Source organism: Lissotriton helveticus, chromosome 7 (assembly GCF_964261635.1).
Source record: "Lissotriton helveticus chromosome 7, aLisHel1.1, whole genome shotgun sequence".
Taxonomy (NCBI): Eukaryota; Metazoa; Chordata; class Amphibia; order Caudata; family Salamandridae; genus Lissotriton; species Lissotriton helveticus.
Window position 1 is genome coordinate 432,101,309 of NC_136068.1, and position 25,759 is coordinate 432,127,067.

The 25,759-nt window shown below is 45.7% G+C and overlaps 1 protein-coding gene across 2 annotated transcripts in view; it reads right to left on the bottom strand.

The window, feature by feature from the left end:
* The window catches only part of CLN3 (CLN3 lysosomal/endosomal transmembrane protein, battenin), a 1,158,832-nt gene that overhangs the window by 646,586 nt on the left and 486,487 nt on the right, over positions 1 to 25,759 (bottom strand). The gene's annotated exons all lie outside the window — the stretch shown is intronic.

A 25,759-nucleotide genomic window follows, 5' to 3' on the forward strand; every position in this document is an offset into this window, starting at 1 on the left:
TAGTCAACCCAGAGGTCGGGACTGAGGAATAAATGGTGGGTCATAAGGTGATCCTGGGCTCTACCGTCCCCCCGAATGTGAGGAACGCTGTGGGCAATGTTGCGGGGCCACAGGTAACAGAGAAGAGTTAGGGACTGGTGGAGTTGAACGGTAGGAGGAGGATAGGAAGCAATAAGAGGTAGTGGAAAGTACCTCTGTTGTGACACAGAGGCTTCTTTGACATTGGCTCCACAAGAGGGTTGAGAGCCTCTTCAACCGTCAATTTCCTCCTGTGAGGAACCAAGCCTTCGGATATCTGGGAGGCTTGTTCAGGATCCAGCCGGTACCAGGCTGGATACGGATTTGTTATTGCCTGCTATTGAGCTGTTTTTGGAGCAGTTGTAGAATCGTCTGGTCAAGATCCAAAGGAGCAGGGGAGGGTGAAACTGTGGTGGGCGGTCTGGAGGGAGCAGAAGTGAAGCAACGGCTCGAGGGCACTAAGGGGTGCTTCAGGTCAGTGGGTCTTGACTCTAAAGACTTTGCATCTGAGGGTCTCTGCTCCGAATACTTTAGCTCTGTGAATTTCAGACCCATGTGTTTCGGCTCTGAAGGTGGAGAAGACATCTTCTGGACCGGCACACAACATAGATGCATGAGGCTTCGAGGAGGTCTTTGGTGTCAAATGTGAGGAGGATGCAGGGTTTGGTTCAGACACTCAGTGCCGACCGTGGCTGTGAGGCAGAAGCGGACAGGAGGTCTCTGATAAAGCATGGGAGCTCAAAACTGGTGCCTCTTTGAAGTGAGTGGCTTGTAGGAGAGTGGTACTTACTGTGGCAACCTTCTGCAGCAGTTGCTGAGCTGGCAGGGGCCCCTATACTTTGGCATCAGCCTCTGACTCAGTGCTTTCTGGCCAGGACGCCTTCTCCATCTTGATGCTGTAAACACCCACAAGTTGTAGATGTTCTTCTCATTCTACAAAGAAGTCGTAAGTATTCTCCTCCCGTTGATGTGCCATGGTAGCCGAAGGGATGCACCGGTCGATTTCGAAGCGGCTTCTAGATCTGAAGTGCGAGACACACCGCAAATGATTCCTTCAAAAAATCAGAGGATCAGCAGATATTGCAAACTTTGTGCAGTTATGTCCTCGGATATTTTGTGCAGCAAAGGAACAGAGTCCTTTCTATCACAAAGACATTGTCGTCAAAGTGATGGTGGTTGGAGGGGCTGAGTCCCGTACAACAGAAGTGGTCAACTGCAGAAGGAATAAGAGGTGGTGGGGACTGACGAATAGACAGGATTGTTGATTAAACAGACGAGGAACAGATCCGAGAGCCTGCCAAGGACACTACGTGGCAACAAATCGGAGCTCATAGAGACACGTTGAAACCAGATGGCGGAGAATAAAGTTCAAAATGGAGCCAATGCCCATGTGCATTGCCATATATTGGTAAAGTAACTATATCTCGCGACTGGAAAAGATATCTTTGAACAAAAACAAGTTGCACACGGCTGAGCCCACCATCAGATGGCAGTATGCACAGCATACACATGCCACAAACATAAGCTCTACATCTGAAAGCTTAAGGGTGATCCATAAAGAGGGGAGGCAGAGAAATCCCTTTTTTCTCCATCTAATTTCCATACGTAAAATTAGACAACGGCACAGAGACAGCCCTTCTTGCTGTGGTGGATAAGCAAAACTCTTGAAAAACAAGTGAATCTAATGTCAGAGTTTTGGGAAAATTGGGTGCTTTCCACCCAAACAGGATTTTGTACTTACCACGGTACAGAAACAGACCTTCTTGCTATGGTAGAAGCTATAAGGCTGCTATATCAGGGAGGATTGTCAGCAATCATCCTCCTTGATCTAAGCTCGGCTTTTGAAACTGTAAGCCATGGCATTCTTGCTGACTGATTACAGAGTACTGGAATCTCTGGAACCGCCTTAACTTGGCTGAAGCCCTTTCTTGAGAACATGGGGGCTGTACTTCAGAAATGCCCCACCCCCTGAAATACGGATTTCCCCATGGCATCTCGTTGAGCCAAACCCATTTTAATTTGTACATGAGGCCACTTGCCAATATCGTCCTTCTCTATGCTATCTTACTAGTCTTTTACGCCGACGATAAGCAACTGGTCTGCTCCCCTAATCCGAGTCAAGACTATCTCTGTCCCTCACTGGGTCCCCGCTTAGAGAAGGGGGCCAAGTGGATGAATAGCTCCTGTCTTTAATTAAATGGAGACAAGACAGAGGTTATGATCCTTGGCAACATCTTTAACTCAGCCTTGGACCTGGACTGGCCAAGATGTCTGGGGAACTCTCCTTCTCCAAAATCAGCCGTAAAAAGTCTTGGAATGTGGCTGGATAAATCTTTCAAATTTGACTCCCAAGCAATAAAGCTCGCAGCTACCTGCTGTAGCATGCTGAGAGTGCTTTGGAAAAGTCTACCTATTCTTCCTTTTACGTCAAAAACGCTAGCAGTCCAGGCACTCATTCTTGCTTGCCAGGACTATCGGTAACTCACTTTACCTGGGAGCCCCAAGACCACAGTAGGAAAACTACATGTAGTTTGGAATTCCGCTGCTCGAATATTGTACAATATCCCCAGACACCAATCTGCTAGACAAGCCTTGCGCTTTCTTCCCTGGCTCCCTGTGGCCGAGAGAATCAAGTTCAAATCACTTTGCATTGCCCAAAGGGCACTTCTCAGTAAAGATCCTTTGATCTCATGTTCCCTGGTATCTCCCTACTTCCAGGAGTTCTCTGTGCTCCTCAAATGCCCACTTGTCTAATATTCCCATCATCAAAAGGGTAAACTATAAAGGGAGATCGTTCATACAATGTCGCCAAATAATAGAACTTCCTCCCCCACTTAATAAGACTGATAAAAAATTGACTGGACTTTCAGAAATCACTGAAAACTTCGCTTTTTTAAGACAGGCCCCTCTAAAACCCCTTAATGATTCTGTGCCACACTATCAGTGCTGGGATGCCTATGGGTAGTGAAGGGCTATATATGTGTTGTTTATAGAATAAAAAGAGCCTGCGGGCAACCCCCAGTCACAGACGGCTGAAGGCAATGCACGGCAGTGGGGATGGCCTAAAATGTGTCATAATAAGATATTACTTTAGGTTAAAAAAAATTGATTTCCACTGAAAAAAACAAACGTTAAAATGGAGTTATATGGAAGGTAGTAGATTTAACCTCAGGTCAAAGCACAAATTAGCAATTCATTAAAAAAGCACTACTGTTTTAAACCATGTGATGCACTTCTTTTGACCTCACATATTACATTATTGATGACATCTAAAATCATGGCAGTGCAAGGGGGCGTGGCTTAACACACAACGGAGATGGCTCCTTTTTCTTGAGCTTCGTGCCACTGCCTGTGCGGACACTCATTTATTATGCGCTACAGGTGATTTTTTAATCGCCCTTCAGCCCCGGAGAGCGGCGGAACAGCTGAGGATTGTCAGGGAATATTTTGTTTCCTCATACTACTTCATTTGAGGCTGTGACACGAAGAGAACTGTGTTACGATATTTTTCAAAACGGTGGCTGTCAGTGCACTTCTCCACAAGGGGCGACACAAGGAAGCTGCATTTCATTACTAAAGCTCCTAATTGGTCAATTGATGTTACTTGAGGTACTTTGCTACACCATTTTTGCTTGAAACCACTGTGTTCTTAAATATAGAGGCAGGGATTGACATAGAGCGGATTTGACTGCACTTTCTTGGGCTCTGTGATGCTGCCTGCTCAGACACTCAATTGCTATCTGCTGTGGGTGTTTTTTTATTGCCCCTCAACCTCAATGAATGACAGAACAACTAAGAAATGGCAGGGAGTGTTTAGTTTATACAGGTTACCTTTTTTGAGATTGCGACACGAAAATGAGTTGCGTCACAAGGTTTTCCAAAATGGCGGTCGTCAGTGCAATTTTCCACACAACATGGCATATAGAGGCTGAGTTTCATTATTAAAGCTTCTAAATGTTCATTTGAAACAACCTAAGGTATTGCTCTGCATTATTTCTATTTGTCACAGCGCTATGTACATAGATATCAAGTACTGCGCAGGGCTGCATTCTCTTCATGGTTGGAGGCTTCAAAATGGCGACAACTGACTAAAACTTGATCTCACACTGAGCTCTGCAATAGAATTTCTATAATTTAGTACTGAGCCTGGTTGTAGTGCCGATTGCTCATCACATGTGAGGTAATGTGCCACAATAATATCCTGCTTTTGTGCTCCTTATTGATCTGTCATCACAACTAGAAAGATTTGGCTGGCGGCTAAAGAGTATCTTCATTTCTCTGATCTTTAAAGTTATACTTCGCCTTACTTGCTCTTTCTAACCATAATAAGGTTATCTGGTTGTGATTGCTACGATCTTATCAAATGGGGGAAGGCATGGGTGTTAATACCAAAGACCGAGATTTTAAGGGGAATTTAAAGCGCTCCAAACAGGCCTCACCTACACAGGAATTACCAGCTAAGCGTAGTCTTGAGTCTGCATCAACTTTAGAAGCGATTTTACTTAAGCTCAACACTGTTCATGATATTGCACAAAGTACTAAAACGAACACTGACTTACTTCAGGTAGAGGTGGCAGCAATTTGTAATGATCTTAAAACTCTTTCACTACCGGTTTCTAATGCGGAAAGGAGGATAAGTAGTATGGAAGACTTAACAAATAAACAAGTGAAGCACATCCAAAATTTGGAGTGCTCCATTACTACAAGGCGAGATCTAACATAGCAAGAAGATTGAAATCGAAGAAGTAATCTCCATATTTTTGGATTACCGGAGGATTGTGAAAAGTCTGCTCCTTCAGTAATTGACTTCTTGCTTACTTGGATCCCAAATACTCTGAATATTTCTTTCAATAAGGACTTTGAGATACAGCGTGCTCACAGGGTCACAACATTTAAACTAAGAACGATGTCCTCACCAAGGCCTCTAATTTTTAACCCATTGCGCCATCAACACACGGATTAAATTCTGGCACAAATGCTCAAGACAATACGATGGGAAGTTCACAGAATTTCTATTTCACAATATTTTGTCAGAGACACGGTAATCCGTCGTAAAGGCTTCCTGAATCTACGCAAGAGGCTCACTGATATGAATATTCTATTCTCTTTTTCTGGTCCCTCAAGATTCCAGATTACTTTCAAACGTCGTCAACAGATCTTTGATGAACCCTCAGATCTTTTCAAATTCTTGGATTGTCAATTTGAATCTCACATGGACTCAGATTCTCCTCATGGTCCTTCTTGCCCCTTATGATTTGCATTTATTGACCTGGTCTGCTTTTAATTTTCTTTCACTTATCTAATACACATTCTAGCTTATCTTTTTATTTTGCCAACAGCTTTTGTAGTTTTTGCTGGTTTTTTAACACACTCTACAATGGGTGGTAATTTAATTGCTGTTTCGCTCATTCTAGATTAGTTATATTCTCACAATTGGCATTCCTTTTACAGGTTTATGCAATCCTCTGTACTATATTTAGTTCTATCTGTAGGTATTTGATCCTTGTTTCTATTTTCTTACTTGACTTTTTATTCTACTTCGGACTCTGCTTTCTTTGTTCAGGGCTCTTTTCTAAGTGGTATCTATGTACATGGGTTATATTATCTCATGGCCTTTGATTCCAACTGATATGACAGTTGTATAATTCTTTATATTATAGTTTGATGTTTCACTTATGAAATAACATCTTATGGTAGTTATTCTATTTAAATCATAGCTCATATTTGTTCTAACGAAATGATATTATTCATGATATTTTTACTCAATAACCTTGCAGTTGGTCATTTACATTATATATTATGCATTCCATTCTAGATCTTATTTGAATGAACTCTTTAGATTAATTTTTAATATGCATAGATTTAAATTTATGTCCTTTACGGTTTTGTACGATTTATTTCTGGATACAGGGTTATGCAACTCTCTGTTTTGTATTTAGCTCTATTGGGATTTATATCCCTATAGGGTTTATATGATTGCATGTCTGTATCTATTTTTTGTTTTGACCTATCTCTATTTTTTCTCTCTCTAATCCCTTTGTGATATACTAAGACAGATAAAAATGGGAATGACCCAATATAAATTAGCTAAAAATAAATTAAATTGAAACTGAGAGTCTCTTGCAGCGAATCAACCATGAGTGTTTTAAGAATTTAGAGACACCACAAACTAATAGAGGGGCGGAATCAGTTATTAGGATACGTAGTGCAACCAAATGCCTGCGTGTTCCCAGGCGTTTAAAAAGAGGTTTAAGCCAATGCCTCCTAGGTTTAATGTAGTCTGGGCACTCCAAAAATATGTGTGCTACCGTTTCTAGCCTAGATGGACAAAAAGCACAGAAAGGCGTTCGATGTGCACCATTCCATTTTGATACAAAGGTCCAGATCGGAAGGGTGCCTACCCTGAGTTTAAAATACAGGGACCTATCAGCTGGCAAGGTGATTAAGTCCAAAAAGGGTTCAAAAACAGCCACATCCTTTAATTCCAAAAATGATGCAGTCAGATTACAATGGTGTTGGTTCCTGATAAGTTTACCAGAGACCCAGTCCCAGTATAGCTTTTTGAGGTCAGCCTTTGGTGGAGCAGATTTTGAAGTCCAACAGTCCCCCAGGCCCAACTCCCCCAAAAGATTTTTAGTGTCCCTCAGCCACTTGATCTTGGCCCAGCCTCCCATGTTCATTATCTCTGCCAGGCCGTCGGCATAGGACTTGAGCTCCGGGACCCTCCATATGCGGGACCAAAGAAGCAGTGGTCGGAGGCGAGCCTGGTCTTTGATACTCTTAGAGCCAACGTCCAGGAGCACCGGGACTTCGGGGTACTCGAAGGGAGGGCTAGGAGATCCTTCAAAAGTTTGTTCTCAGCCTTAGTAAGAGACTCCATGTTGCAGTGACCCCAAAACTCTGCCCCATACAATGCTGATGTTGCGCCTCTCGCCTTGTAGATCTCAATTGCAGGACTCACCACTTGCCTCGGTGATGCTCGAAATTCCCTAAGCAGAGCACCTCCTACCTTTTTATGGTTAAGTACCATCTTATCAATGTGGGCGGACCAGTTCATATTGTCCGTTATGCGGAGCCCTAGGTAGTCAAATTCGGAGACTCTCTCCAAGGGGGCGGTGTTCAAAACAGGCGGACTTCCTAATTTCCTTGGGGGGTGCAAAATCAGATATTTAGTTTTGGCCACGTTAATAACCAACCCTCTGGAAACGCAAAAGTCCTGGAAGCGGGTCAATAGCTTCTGTAGGCCCTGGGGAGTTTTTGAAATAAGCAGAGTATCATCTGCGAACAGCAGAGTAGGGATCCGTACTCCCCCCAGACAGGGTGCGTCCGCTGGTTCTTGCTGGAGATAGTCAACCACACCATTAACGTACAACGAAAAGAGTGTGGGAGCTAGCACGCAACCCTGTCTGACTCCCCTACAGACCGGTATCCTGTCCGTTGTTTCCCCATTTTTCCCCCATCGGACCTGGGCATAATTGCTGGTGTGGAGTTTAATGAGTAGGGATAGAATGTAGGGGGGCAGCCCCAGTCCCTGAAGCACCCTCCAGAGTTCCTCCCTAGGAACCAGGTCGAAGGCAGTCTTCAGGTCAATAAAGGCCAAATAAAGACTGCCCTCGCCTAGTTCCACGATTTTCCAATTTAAGAGTGCTAATCTGAAAACCTGCTCAATGGTCCCCGTTCCTGAACGGAACCCAGCCTGGAAGTCAGATAGCACTCTATTTTCTTCCACCCAGTTAAGGATTCTTCCCAAAATTACCTTTCCTGCCACCTTTTGCGTAGAATCGATCAGGCTTATTGGCCTATAGTTCCCTGGGCTGTTTCTACAACCCTTTTTATAAATGGGGACGACCACAGCCCCTTTCCATGATTCCGGTACAGGGCCACCCTTTAAGATGTCATTTAAAAGGGCAGCGATTACTATGCCCCAGTCAGATGAATATGCATGCAGGAGATCACCCGGAAGCCCATCCGGTCCTGCAGCTTTCCGTAGTGCTTCCCACTTTATAACCTCCTCTACCTCCCTACCTGTAAACAGATCAGAAGTAACGTCCCCTAACGAGACGGAGGAAGGGGCTGGATCATTTAGGGGGCCTTCTACAGGAGCATATAGGGACCCAAAGTGTTTCGACCAGCTCTGGGGAGGGATATTACATGTCCTCAGAGTGTCGTCGGGTCTGTTGCGGGCACCCATCAATTTCCAAAACCCTCTTGCGTCCTTGCTTTTACTGGCGGCCAATAGATCCGCCCAAAATTTTTCATCCCAGTCCTTCTTCGCAATTTGGAGGGACCTGGAGTAAGCCTCTCTAGCCTCTCTGATCTTATTTTGAGATTTAGATTTGACTGCTTCTACCAGTCTAGTCTTAGTCTCTCTACATGTGTGGGTATACCATCCCTTGGTTCTTACCTGTCTTTCTTTGGTCCCTCGTCTATTAAGGGGAGCAGTGAACAAGTTAATTAGGGCCTCCGTGAGCTCACTGAAGACCCCACACGCCGTCCCCGTCCCTCCCGTAGAGGTCCCCAGATTACATTGTGCTTGGGCTAACAGGTGTGTTATAACTGCAACCTTCTCCTCCGAGAGGATCAATTTTGTCCACTTTATTTTCCTCCCACACAATGCTACTTGCGACTCGCCCAATTCCACTATAGAGGAGGGGACCAGGCTTCCCCTGTCAACTAACCACCAGAAGTCTAAGGTGAGGGAAAGTAAGTTGTGATCGCTCTCTATTGAGGGGACCACAGCCATGTCCTTCACCGAGTTCCACAAACACACATCAAGCAAGATGTAGTCAATTCTTGATGTGTGGTTGGGCCTATTGTAGGTGTGTGCCCCCCCCTTATCCGACTCTGTCCTCCCATTAAGAGCCCTCAAGTTAAAATCCATGCTGAGGGTGTACACCTGCAGGGCCACCTCGGTCCACCTCTTAATGGGGGCTATTTCTAGAGCGGGGATTCCCCTCCTAGCGTCCTCCTCATCCTGGTCCAGGGAGACATCGAGCCTAGGGGCTCGAATGTGCAATTGATATCACCGGCAACCAGGGTGCAAGCCTTATATGGAGTTGATCTCAAAAGTCCCTCCAGAAGAGCAATTGTAGGGGACTGCCTTCCCCCCTTAGTGCCTCGTGCATAAATGTTGAAGATGTTTAAAATGGCACGACCCCTGGAGTCCTTCAAGGTAATATTAAGGAGGTCCGGACAGCCAGTCTGATGCTCCTTTATCCTACAGTTCAGTGAAGCAGCAACCCAGATAAGGAGGCCTCCCTGATTCTGAGCGAACTGCTGGGATAGAGAATTGCAAAAAACACAGTTGATGGACAGAATGTAGAACAATGTCGTACATTCACCCCAGTACAAGCATCTGGGCCTAAATCCATCGTTTTTTTGCACTCCACACCACCCTGGGTTAGACACTGGCTATATGCAAATCAGCTCTGACCCTGTGCCTCATGGGAACAGTCCAGTCCGAACTACCAAGCCATGTCTTTCCCAGACCGGAATCAAGCATCCAAGAACCGGTTTCTGGCTATCAGCCTTCATCAGCCTGGATAGCTTGACTCCAGTGGTGTGGAGAGCCTGGGACTCACGTCTGAGCATACCCAGCCCACTTGGGGTGAAAATTGCAAAAAACACAGTTGATGGACAGAATGTAGAACAATGTCATACATTCACCCCAGTACAGAGATCTGGGCCTAAATCCATCGTTTTTTTGCACTCCACACCACCCTGGGTTAGACACTGGCTATATGCAAATCAGCTCTGACCCTGTGCCTCATGGGAACAGTCCAGTCCGAACTACCAAGCCATGTCTTTTCCAGACCGGAATCAAGCATCCAAGGACCCTCCGTCCATCATCCCCTTTTGTATCGCTTTGTTCGCCCTAAGTGTGGCAGGGTATGCTCAGACGTGAGTCCCTTGCTCACTTGGCCACTGGATTCAAGATAGCCTGGCTGATGAGGATTATAAATCCGAAACCGGTCCCAGGATGCTTGTTTCCGGTCCATGGAAGACATGGCTTGGCAGTTCGGGCTGTACTGTTCCCATGAGGCACAGGGTCAGACTGATTTGCATACAGCCATGTCTGAAATGGGGTGGCTGAGTGGGCTAAAGAATGGTGGTGGATTAAACCCAGATCAGTTGACTGGGGGTGAGTGTTTGATTTGCTCAAACGCTCCATCCATCATCCCCGTTTGTATCGCTTTGTTCGCCCTAAGTGTGGCAGGGTATGCTCAGACGTGAGTCCCTTGCTCACTTGGCCACTGGATTCAAGATAGCCTGGCTGATGAGGATTATGAATCCGAAACCGGTCCCAGGATGCTTGTTTCCGGTCCATGGAAGACATGGCTTGGCAGTTCGAGCTGTACTGTTCCCATGAGGCACAGGGTCAGACTGATTTGCATATAGCCATGTCTGAAATGGGGTGGCTGAGTGGGCTAAAGAATGGTGGTGGATTAAACCCAGATCAGTTGACTGGGGGTGAGTGTTTGATTTGCTCAAACGCCCCGTCCATCATCCCCTTTTGTATCGCTTTGTTTGCCCTAAGTGTGGCAGGGTATGCTCAGACGTGAGTCCCTTGCTCACTTGGCCACTGGATTCAAGATAGCCTGGCTGATGAGGATTATGAATCCGAAACCGGTCCCAGGATGCTTGTTTCCGGTCCATGGAAGACATGGCTTGGCAGTTCGGGCTGTACTGTTCCCATGAGGCACAGGGCCAGACTGATTTGCATATAGCCATGCCTGAAATGGGGTGGCTGAATGGGCTAAAGAATGGTGGTGGATTAAACCCAGATCAGTTGACTGGGGGTGAGTGTTTGATTTGCTCAAACGCTCCGTCCATCATCCCCTTTTGTATCACCCTGAGGGAGAGGCAAGAAGAGCAAAAATGCACAGCAGCTACAAAAAAAAAAACGATGACTTGCTGCTCGGTAATAAACAAGTTGAATTGTCAGTGTGGACATGTCCTGCTGCGCATGTCATGTGCCAGAAGGGCGAGGTATTGCTCGACCTGCAGGCACAAGCTGCAGCAGTCACATCATTTTAGAGGGAGTGGTGAATTACATTGCCATCTACAAGGATCCTGTTGGGGCGCACAATACAGTGGCCCTGGAAGGAGTTAACAAACTCTATTCATTTCAATGGGAGGGGGTGGCCCAGGCAGCGGCCGAAGGAGACAAAGAGGTAGTTGATTGGTCATCACAAGAGGGGGCGGGGTGTAAGAATAAATGAATGATTTGCTGTAATATGTGCTTCAAACAGCATGGTTTCTCTTTTGTAAACGTTATGAAGGCAGCCTGAACTTTACGCTTCGAAGGGGGCCTCATCTCGTTTCTTAAAGCAGAGGCCCAGAAGGAACCGAAGCTTAATCTGCCTGCGACAGATGCCAGCCTGCCAGCCCATAGCACGCATCAGTAGGGTGACCAACCGTCCGTAAATTTCATGTACAGTCCGTAATTTCGGCCATCTGTCCGTTGTCCGTGAAGGATTCTTTAACGGACGTCATTTGTCCGTAATTTTAACCCTAAACCTTTAACGCTTTAACCCTAAAGCCTGCACAGCTTCCACCCACCTCCCTTCTTGACTCCGATGCTGCTGAGGTCGGGTGTAACAGTCTCCATGCTGTAACAAAGCTCAGACACCCGGCAGCATTGGAGAGGCACATCGGGATGGCAACCCTCACACCTTCAGCCCTTGATGAGCTGTTAAAAGGTGCTTGAAGGTGACTGAGAGGGAGGGGCTGCAGCTTCAGGAGCAGGGACATCTATTCAGATGCAAACAGCCCTGAATGCCTCATGTCTCTGCAATTTGTGTGAGACAAAAATGGCCAGACCTGGCAATGCTTGTTTCTTTTTGTTCACTGATCTGAGCTGTACAGATGTACACAAAAAACAGGAATCACAGAAAAAAACATCAAAGTCAAACTTTTCACTCTGCAGCTCAGCCTGGGGTCGTAGCTCTCCGATCTCATCTGTGCAGAAGCACAGCACCTCTTCTCAGGGTACTAGTGGGGGGTGAGCGCCTCTTCTCAGGGTACTAGCGTGGGGTCAGCGCCTCTTCTCTGGGCACCAGCGGGGGGGTCAGCGCCTCTTCTCAGGGTACTAGCGGAGGGTCAGCGCCTCTTCTCAGAGCACCAGCGGGGGGGTCAGCACCTCTTCTCAGGGTACTAGCGGGGGGTCAGCACCTCTTCTCAGGGCACCAGCGGTGGGGTCAGCGCCTCTTCTCAGGGTACTAGCGGGGGGTCAGCGCCTCTTCTCAGGGTACTAACGGGGGTGAGCGCCTCGTCTCAGGGTACTAGCAGGGGGTCAGCGCCTCTTCTCAGGGCACCAGCGGGGGGGTCAGCGCCTCTTCTCAGGGTACTAGTGGGGGGTCAGCGCCTCTTCTCAGGGCACCAGCGGGGGGGGTCAGCGCCTCTTCTCAGGGCACCAGCGGGAGGGGGTCAGCGCCTCTTCTCAGGGTACTAGCGGGGGGGTCAGTGCCCCTTCTCAGGGCACCAGCGGGAGGTCAGCGCCTCTTCTCAGGGCACCAGCGGGGGGGGGCGCGCCTCTTCTCAGGGCACCAGCGGGGGGTCAGCGCCTCTTCTCAGGACACCAGCGGGAGGGGGTTAGCGCCTCTTCTCAGGGCGCCAGCCGGGGTCAGCGCCTCTTCTCAGGGTACCAGCGGAAGTTCAGCACCTCTTCTCATGGCACCGGAGGGGGTTCAGTGCCTCTTCTCAGGGCACCAGCGGGAGGTCAGCACCTCTTCTCAGGGCACCAGAGGGGGGTTCAGTGCCTCTTTTCAGGGCACCAGAGGGGGGTTCAGAGCCTCTTCTCGGGGCACCAGCGGGAGCTCAGCGTCTATTCTCAGGGTACTAGCGGGGGTCAGCGCCTCTTCTCACGGCACCAGCCTGGGGGGGTCAGTGCCTCTTCTCAGGGCACCAGTGGGAGGGGGTCAGCGTCTCTTCTCAGGGTACTAGCAGGGGTCAGCGCCTCTTCTCAGGGCACCAGCGGGGGGGGGGGGTCAGCGCCACTTCTCAGGGTACTAGTGGGGGGTAAGCGCCTCTTCTCAGGGCACCAGCGGGGGGGGGGGGGTCAGTGCCTCTTCTCAGGTCACCAGCGGGGTGCGGTCAGACTGATTTGCATATAGCCATGTCTGAACTGGGGTGGCAGAGTGGGCTAAAGAACGGTGATGGATTAAACCCAGATCTTTTGACTGGATGTGAGTGTTTGATTGATTCAGATGCTCCGTCCATCACCACCCCCTTTTGTACCGCTTTTGGCCGCCATAAGTGTGGCAGGGTATGCTCAGACGTGAGTCCCTTGCTCACTTTGCCACTGGATTCAAGCAAGCCGGGCTGAAGACGGCTGGAATGCCAGAAACCGGTCCTCGGAAGCTTGTTTCCGGTCCAGGGAAGGCATGGCTTGGCAGTTCGGGCTGGACTGTTCCCATGAGGCACAGGGTCAGACTGATTTGCATATAGCCATGTCTGAACTGGGGTGGCAGAGTGGGCTAAAGAACGGTGATGGATTAAACCCAGATCTTTTGACTGGATGTGAGTGTTTGATTGATTCAGATGCTCCGTCCATCACCACCCCCTTTTGTACCGCTTTTGGCCGCCATAAGTGTGGCAGGGTATGCTCAGACGTGAGTCCCTTGCTCACTTTGCCACTGGATTCAAGCAAGCCGGGCTGAAGACGGCTGGAATGCCAGAAACCGGTCCTCGGAAGCTTGTTTCCGGTCCAGGGAAGGCATGGCTTGGCAGTTCGGGCTGGACTGTTCCCATGAGGCACAGGGTCAGACTGATTTGCATGTAGCCATGTCTGAACTGGGGTGGCAGAGTGGGCTAAAGAACGGTGATGGATTAAACCCAGATCTTTTGACTGGATGTGAGTGTTTGATTGATTCAGATGCTCCGTCCATCACCACCCCCTTTTGTACCGCTGGGATAGAGAAGGCAGAGTAACCCGCCCTATAAGGGGGATCCATGCTCCATGTCTCCTGAAAAATGCATATGGAATGCTCGTCCACTAATGCATTCCAGTCAGGCAATGTCAACTTCCCTGAAATTCCAGCTACGTTCCAGCTGAGGACCTTAAAGAGTGGGTCCGTCAAAGCTGGGACGCACCCGGATTCCAGGTCGTGACTTGGGGACACCTCCTGTAGATCCATCGGTGTTCCAATTATGTCGGGTATCTCTATCATTCCCGGTACATCTAATAATGTAGAATGGATTTCAGATGGGGGCAGCGATAAGGGCTGCATCATGGGAGGGGGCGAAGACTCTCTCAACTTCCCTACCAACGTCCCACCCCCACCCTCGAGTCAGTGACCCCTGGAGCCCCAGATCATCTCCGGCCATCCGGCTTGGGGAAAGACGAGGGGCGCCACAGGATATCGCGGGCCTCCCCTAGGGCCTACACAAGTATCCCCATTAACAGGCCTGGAAGGATTACCAGCAGGCCTAGGGTAGAAGTAAGTCAGGTCCACTGCTCTGACTCCAGGGCCATCCACCTCTTGTTTTTGGCCACAGATTATCTCAGCCACTCTGCTATCCTGAAAATTAATAATAATGCAATCACCCTCCAACCGCTTTTTGCCCTGTCCCACCCAACCAACCCTTCGAACACCAAGAATTAATCCATCCATACCTATCGGGAGTGGTTTGTTTGCTTTTAACCAATGGAGACACTTGTTTTTTAGAGCCTGGTGAGTCTCAGGCTGGTTAGCCTTCAATGGTGGGACATTACCCAGGACTACTACGTAGAGATGGCAGTCAGGGGGGAGGTTTACCGGGGGTATCCGAGTGGTAACCTTTGGGGGAACTATTGCGGCAGCATCAGGTGCCAAGTTGGAACTAGGCACCTTGGCTGACGATGCTGTCCCAACCCCCTTGGTGTTAGCACTCGGCTGAGCAGTTTGACTACTCTTGACCAACCCCACGGCTGCCGGTGTTTGTGTTTGAGATGTTTTATTGGGCTGATTTTTAGAGACCATAAGGGGCTTTGGTCTTGTGTTAGAAGTACAAGGGGCAGAGCCTGGCTTAGGAGGGAGAGGGACCGGGAGGGACTAAGGGAAAATCCCTGCCAGTTGTTGTCTCGGGAAGAGGGGTTGAGCTCGGAACGACCTGCACTGGGAGAGGATTTGGAGGGAGTCCTTTTCCCGTATTCCTACCCCCTGGATCCTCACTTGCTCTAGACTGATGTTTAATAAGAGTCTTAAGTGAGAAAAAATTATCCAGGGTGGATTGTTCGAATTTGTCTACTCTCGCCCCCAAACCCTTAAGTTGGTCAATCAACGGGACAATTAGAGTTTTAATCAGGTCCATAATAGGTTTGAGGGAATCAGATTCAAGGGGGATGACTATACTCTCGTGGGATTTAGGAAGTACTCTGGGCGTGTCTGAAGATGTTCCCGCACCCAGAGACTCCCCTACCCTCCCATTGTGAATTGTAGCTGAGACATTTTCTGCTTTTGACCCAAATCCCGTTTGCCCCAGCTTTCTTGGGCGCTTATAAAGTGCGGTATAACGACCTTTGCGGGAGCTCATAACCCTTTTCCTTTTCGCCTGTTTGAAAGTGCCTTGGGACTGACTGGGCGGTAACAGCTCCGTAACGGAAGCCTGATGTAACAATGGGGAGGTCTGCCCACTAGCGGGACCCGGTGGGGTTTGAGAAGTTGTAACCTCCCCCAACTCGGTGGCAGCCACCACAGGCAATAGGTCGGCAAGATTCTCTAATCTATCTATGCTTGCTCCTATAGCTGACAAACGTGGCTGTACAGTGACATCTGTGGGGTCAACTAAAGGGGCCCTTCCCGATGTTGGAGTCAAGGCCTGGGCCACAGCACCCAGGGAGGAGCGTCTAGGAGGTAAATAGACCTCGGAAAGGCGACGTTCGGTCATCACGATCTCCTTCTCGATGACTGCAGCTACTCTGGTAATAAAACGGTCCATAGTTCCTATTGTGGAACTCCCAGCTGCTCCTCCCTCAGACCTTAGCAATTTCCCAGATCGGGTAGACATCATGGGGTAAACTCCCTCTACCACAGTCACACAACCCACCAGGAGCGTAGACAAGAAGTTAGGGACGTGGCCCACCCCAGCCTCTGTCAGCCCCTGACTGCCACAGACTGCCCGCCCTTTGCCCGGGCTTCGCTCGGCGTCCCGCCGAGCGTTGGGCAAGTCGTAAAATAGGGGGCGTTGCAGGCGGGGGGCGTGTCTCGCTGGGGGGCGCGTCCGTGCGCACCTGTGCAACGCAGGGACTCCTGGTCTTCCGAGTCCCTGCAGCACGCGCCCTTGATGCTTCTCGAGATCAGCTCCCTGGAACAAGCGCCTGAGCAGCACCGCCCCTCACTGACAACCGCGAAGCGGCACCCGCGAAGCGGGTGCGGCGAGCAGCGGCGGGAACAGTGGTCACTCGAGGGTTGAAGGGCAAGGTGCTCCGAGAGACCTCCTCCAGCACAGCTCCCAGATCAGTTATAGAGTTTTGGTGGTGGTGGTGTAAGTATTTTATCCTTTATCCTTTTCTCTTCTCTTCCCTTTATTCTACTTCCTGTTCAACCTTTTTTCCACCCCTTATTTTACTTCTTTCCTTTTTCGGTGCTCTTTCTTGATGGCAATTTATCTATAAATGATATACTATTTAATGATTTCATTGATCACTATTGGTATAATAACTATATTGTTGTTTTATAGTATTATATGTACCAACTTGAAATTATCTGCTTTTTTTCAACGTTGCTTTTTTTAAATTATGTTCAACTTGAAATATATGTGGTTATGGTCATGATGCTTTGCTTACGTAATATTATCTTATGATAGAGTTTATATTTATATTCAATTCTTCTCTTATATTTGCTCTACCTGAATGATATTGACCATGATATTTTTATTCCACAATTTACAGGTGGATATTTATTATATTTAGTTTATATATTGGGTGTACCCTCTTTAGATCTTATTTATATGAATTTGTAGATGGGATTGTATTATCTACGGCTGTTATTTATCTGCAACTACAGTCACGTTTTATTTCCTTATGAAGTTTATCTTTTTTCAAAATGTTTAATATTCTCAAATGTTCAAATATGTTCAAATGTATTATATTCATTCAGTCTTACATTATTTAGTGCTATTAATAAGAGGTATAGGTAATATAATAATGCAACAGAAATACAATACTAGATTCGCTGCTCTGCAGCTTGTTTATATTTCAGCTGTCTACACAGTCATGGATAGCCTCTGCTGTTGCTCCTCCACATTGTCTCCACATACGATCTGTCTCTTACAGACATCCTCTGGTGGGGTTGAACTTTGCTGTTGCTCTGTTTTTTCTTGCAGTACATCTGTTCGTTATCTTCTTCCTCCTATTCTTCACTCCTTTCCTTTTTCTCTACCTTAATTTTGGGACATCTGCTTAATTTTATTTATGGATACATGCTTTATTTCCTTTGGTTTTTGATTATATTGTGATTGCCCTTGTACTCTTCTATCGGAAGCACTCATTCTTAATGTTCCTTGCATATCTATGACAGGTCTAAATGTTAGGGGTTTGAATCATCCTGTTAAAAGGACCAAGATTTTAGACTATTGTAAGAGTTTATCTGGTGACATGGACCTACTTCAGGAGACTAAGATAGGTTTCAAAGAGGCTTTTCTTATGTGGAAAGATTGGGTGCTCGATCTTACTTGCTCCGAGGCTTCTGGGAAAAAGAATGGGGTTATTACCCTTATTTCTAAAAGTTCTGGTTTGTCTATAGTTACAGCTCAACATGATATCAGTGGCAGATGGTTGCCAACTCGTCTGACTAATGGTACGGATGATCTATACATTATGAATTTATACGCTCCAAACATAGATGATCTACTTTTTTGGCGTGCAGTAAACAAAAAACTCACTGATATTCCACAAACCTCAAGAACAATTGTCGGAGGTGATTTAATCTTCCCATTGATCCGATTTTATTACGTTTCGTCCTCCTAGGACACACAAACATATACTTAATATGTACTTGTCTCACCATCTTGTTGATGCGTGGAGATTACATAATCCTACGGGAAGTGATTTCATGTTTTTCTCTTCACCACATTCTAGTTTCCCTCTTATTGATTATCTTTTGGTCGACACCTCTCTTCTAACACATACTACAAATGTTATGATTCATCCAATAGTTGTTTCGGACTACGCAGCAGTTTCTTTAACTATCGTTAACCTTACGAATACTAAAGGTCCTCGTAGTTGGCGTCTAAACACAGGAATCTTGGAAGATAATGATGAAGTTAAAGAGCTTAATGATGAGATTGATAATTTCTTCAAAGGTAACGAATCCTCAGGGCATTCTCCAATTGTATTGTGGGATGCATTTAAAAGTTCTATAAAGGGTCACATTATTAAACATGCATTTGCAATGCAATAGGTCTCGCATTAGGAAAGTTTGAGCTCTTGGTATTGTAATTGACAATTTTTTTATTCATGTGTTGGTTTTGAAAATAGCGAAATTAATAGCTTTGTCATTTACAATGCCAATAGTTTTAACTTTCGCAAATGTGACACCTATAGCATTTGTAATGCAATATGTGTTGTATTTACGTGACTTATATGTATTGATATTACAAATACCAATGGCTTTTAATTTTTTTAAATAATTAATACTTAAATAAAAGTTATTGTAATTTATAAAGGCAATAGCTTAAACTTTTGTAAATAACTTTTCTGAAGATTATGTTCAGTGTATTTTATTGTGACGAAAATCCAAGAACAGAGGTGAAATATTAACATCTTTTTGTGACATATGTAATAAAGCTTGAAACATTGAGAGAACATATTTGAACCAGTTAGTGTTGAATGGTTGCACAGATTGATGCTGTGGTGGCGCTGAGTGATGATGTGGTGGCGACGAGTGATGCTGTGGCGTTCAGTGATGCTGTGGTAGAGCATAGTGATGTTGTGGTGCCCCTGAGTGATGCTGTGGTGGTGCTGAGTGATGCTGTGGTGATGCGATAGAGTGAGAGCGACAGATAGATAGGGTGAGGGCGAAAGATAGATAGGGTGAGGGCGAAAGATAGATAGAGTGAGGGCAATGGATAGAGTGAGGGTGATAGATAGATAGAACAAGGGCGATATATAGATAGATAATGTTAGGGTGATAGATAATGTGAGGGTGATAGATAAATAATGTGAGGGTGATAGATTGATAGAGGGTGATAGATAGATTGATAGAGTGAGGGTGATAGATAGAGGAAGGGTGATAGATAGAGTGAGGGTAATAGATAGTGATAGATAGATAGATAGATAGAGTGAGGGCGATAGATACATAGATAGATAGAGTGAGGGCGATAGATAGAGTGAGGGCGATAGATAGAGTGAGGGCGATAGATAGAGTGATGGCGATAGATAGATAGAGTGAGGGAGATAGATAGATAGAGTGAAGGTGATAGATAGAGTGAGGGCGATAGACAGATAGAGTGAGGGCGATAGACAGATAGAGTGAGGGCGATAGAGCGAGGGAGATAGATAGAGTGAGGGCGATAGATAGAGTGAGGGCGATAGAGCGAGGGCGATAGATAATGTGAGGGCGATAGATAATGTGAGGGCGATAGATAATGTGAGGGTGATAGATAATGTGAGGGTGATAGATAGATAATGTGAGGGTGATAGATAGATAGATAGATAGATAGATAGATAGAGTGAGGATGATAGATAGAGTGAGGGCGATAGGCAGATAGAGTGAGGGCGATAGATAGATAGAGTGAGGGCGATAGATAGATAGAGTGAGGGCGATAGAGCGAGGGAGATAGATAGAGTGAGGGCGAAAGATAGAGTGAGGGCGATAGAGCGAGGGCGATAGATAATGTGAGGGTGATAGATAGATAATGTGAGGGTGATAGATAATGTGAGGGTGATAGATAGATAATGTGAGGGCGATAGATAGATAGATAGATAGATAGATAGATAGATAGATAGATAGAGTGAGGGCGATAGATAGAGTGAGGGCGATAGATAGAGTGTGGGAGATAGATAGAGTGAGGGCGATAGATAATGTGAGGGTGATAGATAGATAATGTGAGGGTGATAGATAATGTGAGGGTGATAGAGAGATAATGTGAGGGTGATAGATAAATAGATAGATAATGTGAGGGCGATAGAGTGAGGGTGATAGAGTGAGGGCGATAGATAGGGTGAAGGCGATAGATAGTGAGGGAGATAGAGTGAGGGAGATAGATAGAGTGAAGGTGATAGATAGATAGAGTGAAGGTGATAGATAGATAGATAGATGGATAATGTGAGGGCGATAGAGTGAGGGCGATAGATAGATAATGTGAGGGTGATAGATAGATAATGTGAGGGTGATAGATAGATAGAGTGAGGGAGATAGATAGAGTGAGGGAGATAGATAGAGTGAGGGTGATAGATAGAGTGAGGGTGATAGATAGAGTGAGGGCGATAGATAGAGTGAGGGCGATAGATAGAGTGAGGGCGATAGATAGATAGAGTGAGGGAGATAGATAGAGTGAGGGAGATAGATAGAGTGAGGGAGATAGATAGAGTGAGGGAGATAGAGTGAGGGAGATAGATAGAGTGAGGGTGATAGATAGAGTGAGGGAGATAGATAGAGTGAGGGAGATAGATAGAGTGAGGGTGATAGATAGAGTGAGGGTGATAGATAGAGTGAGGGCGATAGATAGAGTGAGGGCGATAGATAGAGTGAGGGCGATAGATAGAGTAAGGGCGATAGATAGATAGATAGATGGATAGATGGATAGATGGATAGATGGATAGATGGATAGATGGATAGATGGATAGATGGATAGATGGATAGATGGATAGATGGATAGATGGATAGATGGATAGATGGATAGATGGATAGATGGATAGATGGATAGATGGATAGATGGATAGATGGATAGATGGATAGATGGATAGATGGATAGATAGATAGATAGATAGATAAATAGATAGATAGAGGGCGATAGATAGATAATGTGAGGGTGATAGATAGATAATGTGAGGGTGATAGATATATAATGTGAGGGTGATAGAGTGAGGGTGATAGATAGATAATGTGAGGGAGATAGATAGATAGATAGATAGATAGATAGATAGATAGATAGATAGATAGATAATGTGAGGGCGATAGAGTGAGGGCGATAGATAGAGTGAGGGAGATAGATAGAGTGAGGGCGATAGATAGAGTGAGGGAGATTGATAGAGTGAGGGCGATAGATAGAGTGAGGGCGATAGATAGAGTGAGGGCGATAGATAGAGTGAAGGGGATAGATAGATAGATAGATAGATAGATAGATAGATAGATAATGTGAGGGAGATACATAGATATAGATAGATAATGTGAGGGTGATAGATAATGTGAGGGCGATAGATAGATATAGATAGATAATGTGAGGGCGATAGATAGATAGAGTGAGGATGATAGATTGACAGAGTGAGGGTGATAGAGGGAGGGTGACAGATAGATAGAAGATAGATAGATAGATAGATAGATAGATAGATAGATAGATAGATAGATAGATAGATAGATAGATAGATAGATAGGTAGGTAGATAGAGTGAGGGCGATAGATAGAGTGAGTGCGATAGATAGATAGATAGATAGATAGATAGATAGATAGATAGATAGATAGATAGATAGATAGATAGAGTGAGGGCGATAGAGTGAGGGAGATAGATAGAGTGAGGGTGATAGATAGATGGAGTGAGGGCGATAGAGTGAGGGCGATAGATAGATAGAGTGAGGGTGATAGATAGATGGAGTGAGGGCGATAGATAGAGTGAGGGCGATAGATAGATAGATAGAGTGAGGGCGATAGAGAGCGATAGATAGATAGAGGGCGATAGATAGATAGAGGGCGATAGATAGATTGATCGATAGATCGATAGAGTGAGGGCGATAGATAAATAGAGTAAGAGTGATAGATAGAGTGAGTGCGATAGATAGAGTGAGGGTGTGACGCCATAGGAAACAACAGAACAGAAGGGATCGCCTCTCCAGAAAGGCATCTTGCTCTCACCTAAGTATAGTTTGTATGGATTATTTTGTTCACAGAGTTTAACTCCAAAACAGGCTTCTCGGCGCTATCAATTAGTTTCTAAGCACACAGTGTGCCACAGGAGAGCAGACTACGTTCTGCTGAAAGGAAATGCGATCCTTGTAGCTAAGGGTGCAGTAGAGCGCAGCAGGGGGATGGGGGGGTATAATATTTTTTTTTGTTTGTTGATCAGGACTGGAGTAGCCTGGTAAAGTGCCCTCTATTTTATGAACTCACAGAATAATAAAAAAAATAAAAAAATACGATGCTATATTATAATGCCTCCGCTGCATAAACATCTTCCGAATTTTATTTGTAAGACCATTTTTATGGCCCTGCAGCGTTTTCACTATGTTGGTGCCTCTGTTGTTCTGGGGTTCTCACCAACCAGAGTCTGGGTAGTTTGTTGACATTGTAATGTCCTGTGACCTACGAACAGTGATGTGTACTCATTTTATACCACGACCAAGCACTACGGGCCAACGCTGGCCTGGCACGGCTCCCGGGCCAGGGCCCTGCATGCCCTGGGTCTGAACTTTCTAATATTGGCAGGGACACGTTTGATGTAAAAAGTGCCTCTGAGGCACATGGACGTGATCTTATCTCCGAACCACAAAGGCCCAAATGGTGAACACTTTTGCAAAGTTGCAGAGGGGCTGGGGCCATGCAGTGATGGTAAACAGAGCTCCGGTGGAGCAGGGCGATACATGTGAGGAGCGTAGAACTGGAGTGCGATGTCGGGCACTGGTTGAAGCTAAGCAGCAAAAGACACGACAAAAGAATGCATGTGCCACTCTAGGTTTTAGTAAGACGTATTGGAAACCATAGAATTGAGCAGCAAGAACGCTGACAATATTCTTCGGAGGAGCCTAAAATAGGTTAAAATACCATAGTTACAAGCATGGTTAAAAAGTATATAAATAAACAAGAAATGTCCAGCGCTGAGAGCAGGTAGGAAATCAGGATCACATGTTGGTTTTGGCTCACATGTTCAGCCTCTCTTTCTTTCTCTTCATCTCTCTGGTTTAGCTCCTGATACTTTTTACTGTTTCGTAAACTTGCCCCGTAATTCATACTGTCGGGGAGGGTGTAGTCCGATGCTAAGCATTTGCAATGCAATAGGGCTTGCATTTACGCAAGACCTATTGTTTTGCAAATGGTAGGCATTACAACAAGAGAGGGGGCAGCACAGATAACTTGAGTGCGAAGGCACAGTAAGCATCACAACAACAGGAGGTAGGGCGGGGGCGGGTATTTGAAGCCCTGAAACTGCAATAGGTACCCCTGATCTGTTTTCCCGTACGCTGGTTAGTCATTAAACATCAAGGTGCAGCCTCAGAGGCCCTCTGGAAGTTGTATTCCTAAACAGGCAGACCGCTAGCAAGAGGCATGTGTCTGACAGCTACAACACCAGATTTACTTTTTTGACTCTCCTAATATAAAAGCATTGGCAAAGGCATCGCCCAGACAAGCCTGCGTTTTATAATTTTTTTTTTGTAAACATGTAACGGGCATTAAAAGGCATCACAACAACGTGAGAGACGGCAGGGGAGGGACGGTTATTTGAAGTCACGGACAACACCTGATCTCAAACAGTCCAAAAACAAGCTCTCGGCATTGGGTGGCGGGGGAGGGGGAGCGGCATTGACACCAGATATACTTTTATGACTCTCCTAATATAAAAGCATTGGCAAAGGCATCGGCCAGACAAGCCTGCGTTTTATAATTTTTTTTTTGTAAACATGTAACGGGCATTAAAAGGCATCACAACAACGTGAGAGACGGCGGGGAAAGACGGTTATTTGAAGACATGGACAACACCTGATCTCAAACAGTACAAAAACAAGCTATTGGCAAAGGCATCGCCCAGACAAGCCTGCGTTTTATAATTTATTTTTTTTAAACATGCAACGGGCATTAAAAGGCATCACAACAACATGAGAGATGGCAGGGGAGGGACGGTTATTTGAAGACACGGACAACACCTGATCTCAAACAGTACAAAAATAAGCTCTCGGTATTGGGGGGCGGGGAAGCGGCTTCCTTTGAAGTCTGATGGGGGGCGGGGGAGCGGCTTCCTTTGAAGTCTGATGCCGAGGCATGGTGTGAGATGTGCCTGGCGATGTGCACGCACCTGGCTCACATGAACTATATCGAATCCGCAATTTGGGGAGACTTTTCGGAAGCCTTAAAATAAATCTCGCCCACCATCCCTACGGGATGGAATAGTCTTGATCTAAAAAATGGCCAAACGGAATAGTATTTGTAAGAGTAACAATGGTTTTTAGTGGCCCCAAAGGGGTCCTAGGGAGGATACTTTAGATTATGAAATTAATTCATGAAATTAATTCAGGGAGAAGGTCTTGGCAAGGTACCATATAGGTAAATTTTATTACAATATTATGCAAAAAATAATGATAGTTACTTCCTTTTACAGGTGCTCACATATGTGACAAAATGTGCTCAAAGTGACTTTAGTGAACAAATATTAAAAAACAGTTATATACACTTATATACAAAGATGTCACCACAAGGTTATTCCCACAAAAAATATATACAATGAAAATAGGGAAGTTTTCCTTGAGTTTGTCGACGGCGTTTCGATCTAGAGTATTTTAGATCATCATCAGGACGTGAGCTTCCTTAAGGAAGTTTCTCAACGGTAATTCAAAAGCGGTGGAGAAATTAATTCTGCCGATATGATGAATCACACTATACGGTGTCTGTACAATAGACGTCGGGGAGTGGTGCTCGGAAGAACGCCGAAATACTGAGACAGCGAGTTGCACCCCACGGCACAGAACCCTGCGGTGATTAACTCCCGCCCTGACGCCGCAGCACGACTTAACCGGACAACACATCGCGTAACAGTCCCCTCCTTCAAAACAACGTATGGCTTAAAGAAATAACACAGCCACGATGACCTTCTGGAGACGGAGACTTCACATGTAAATAGTATTAGTCTCTTCAATCCCCGACGTCTATTGTACAGACACCGTATAGTGTGATTCATCAGATCGGCAGAATTAATTTCTCCACCGCTTTTGAATTATCGTTGAGAAACTTCCTTAAGGAAGCTCACGTCCTGATGATGATCTAAAATACTCTAGATCGAAACGCCGTCGACAAACTCAAGGAAAACTTCCCTATTTTCATTGTATATATTTTTTGTGGGAATAACCTTGTGGTGACATCTTTGTATATAAGTGTATATAACTGTTTTTTAATATTTGTTCACTAAAGTCACTTTGAGCACATTTTGTCACATATGTGAGCACCTGTAAAAGGAAGTAACTATCAATATTTTTTGCATAATATTGTAATAAAATTTACCTATATGGTACCTTGCCAAGACCTTCTCCCTGAATTAATTTCATGAATTAATTTCATAATCTAAAGTATCCTCCCTAGGACCCCTTTGGGGCCACTAAAAACCATTGTAACTCTTACAAATACGTTCACCCCAGGTTTTACTAATGGGGTACCCTTGTTTTCTTTAATTACCAAACGGAATAGTGACATTAGGAAGTCTCTTCGATCCTTGGGTGATTACATTGAACGCACAGAGGAGTTATATAGACATTATAACACATTACTATTGCAGGATATAAAACATTTGAAGTATTCCTTTAATTCCATAGTCAGTAAAAGGGCTTATATTGGACTACACACTCATAAATCCCGTCAGTTACTGTTACGGAGTAGAGCTGGTACGTTTGTTGTCTGCCACT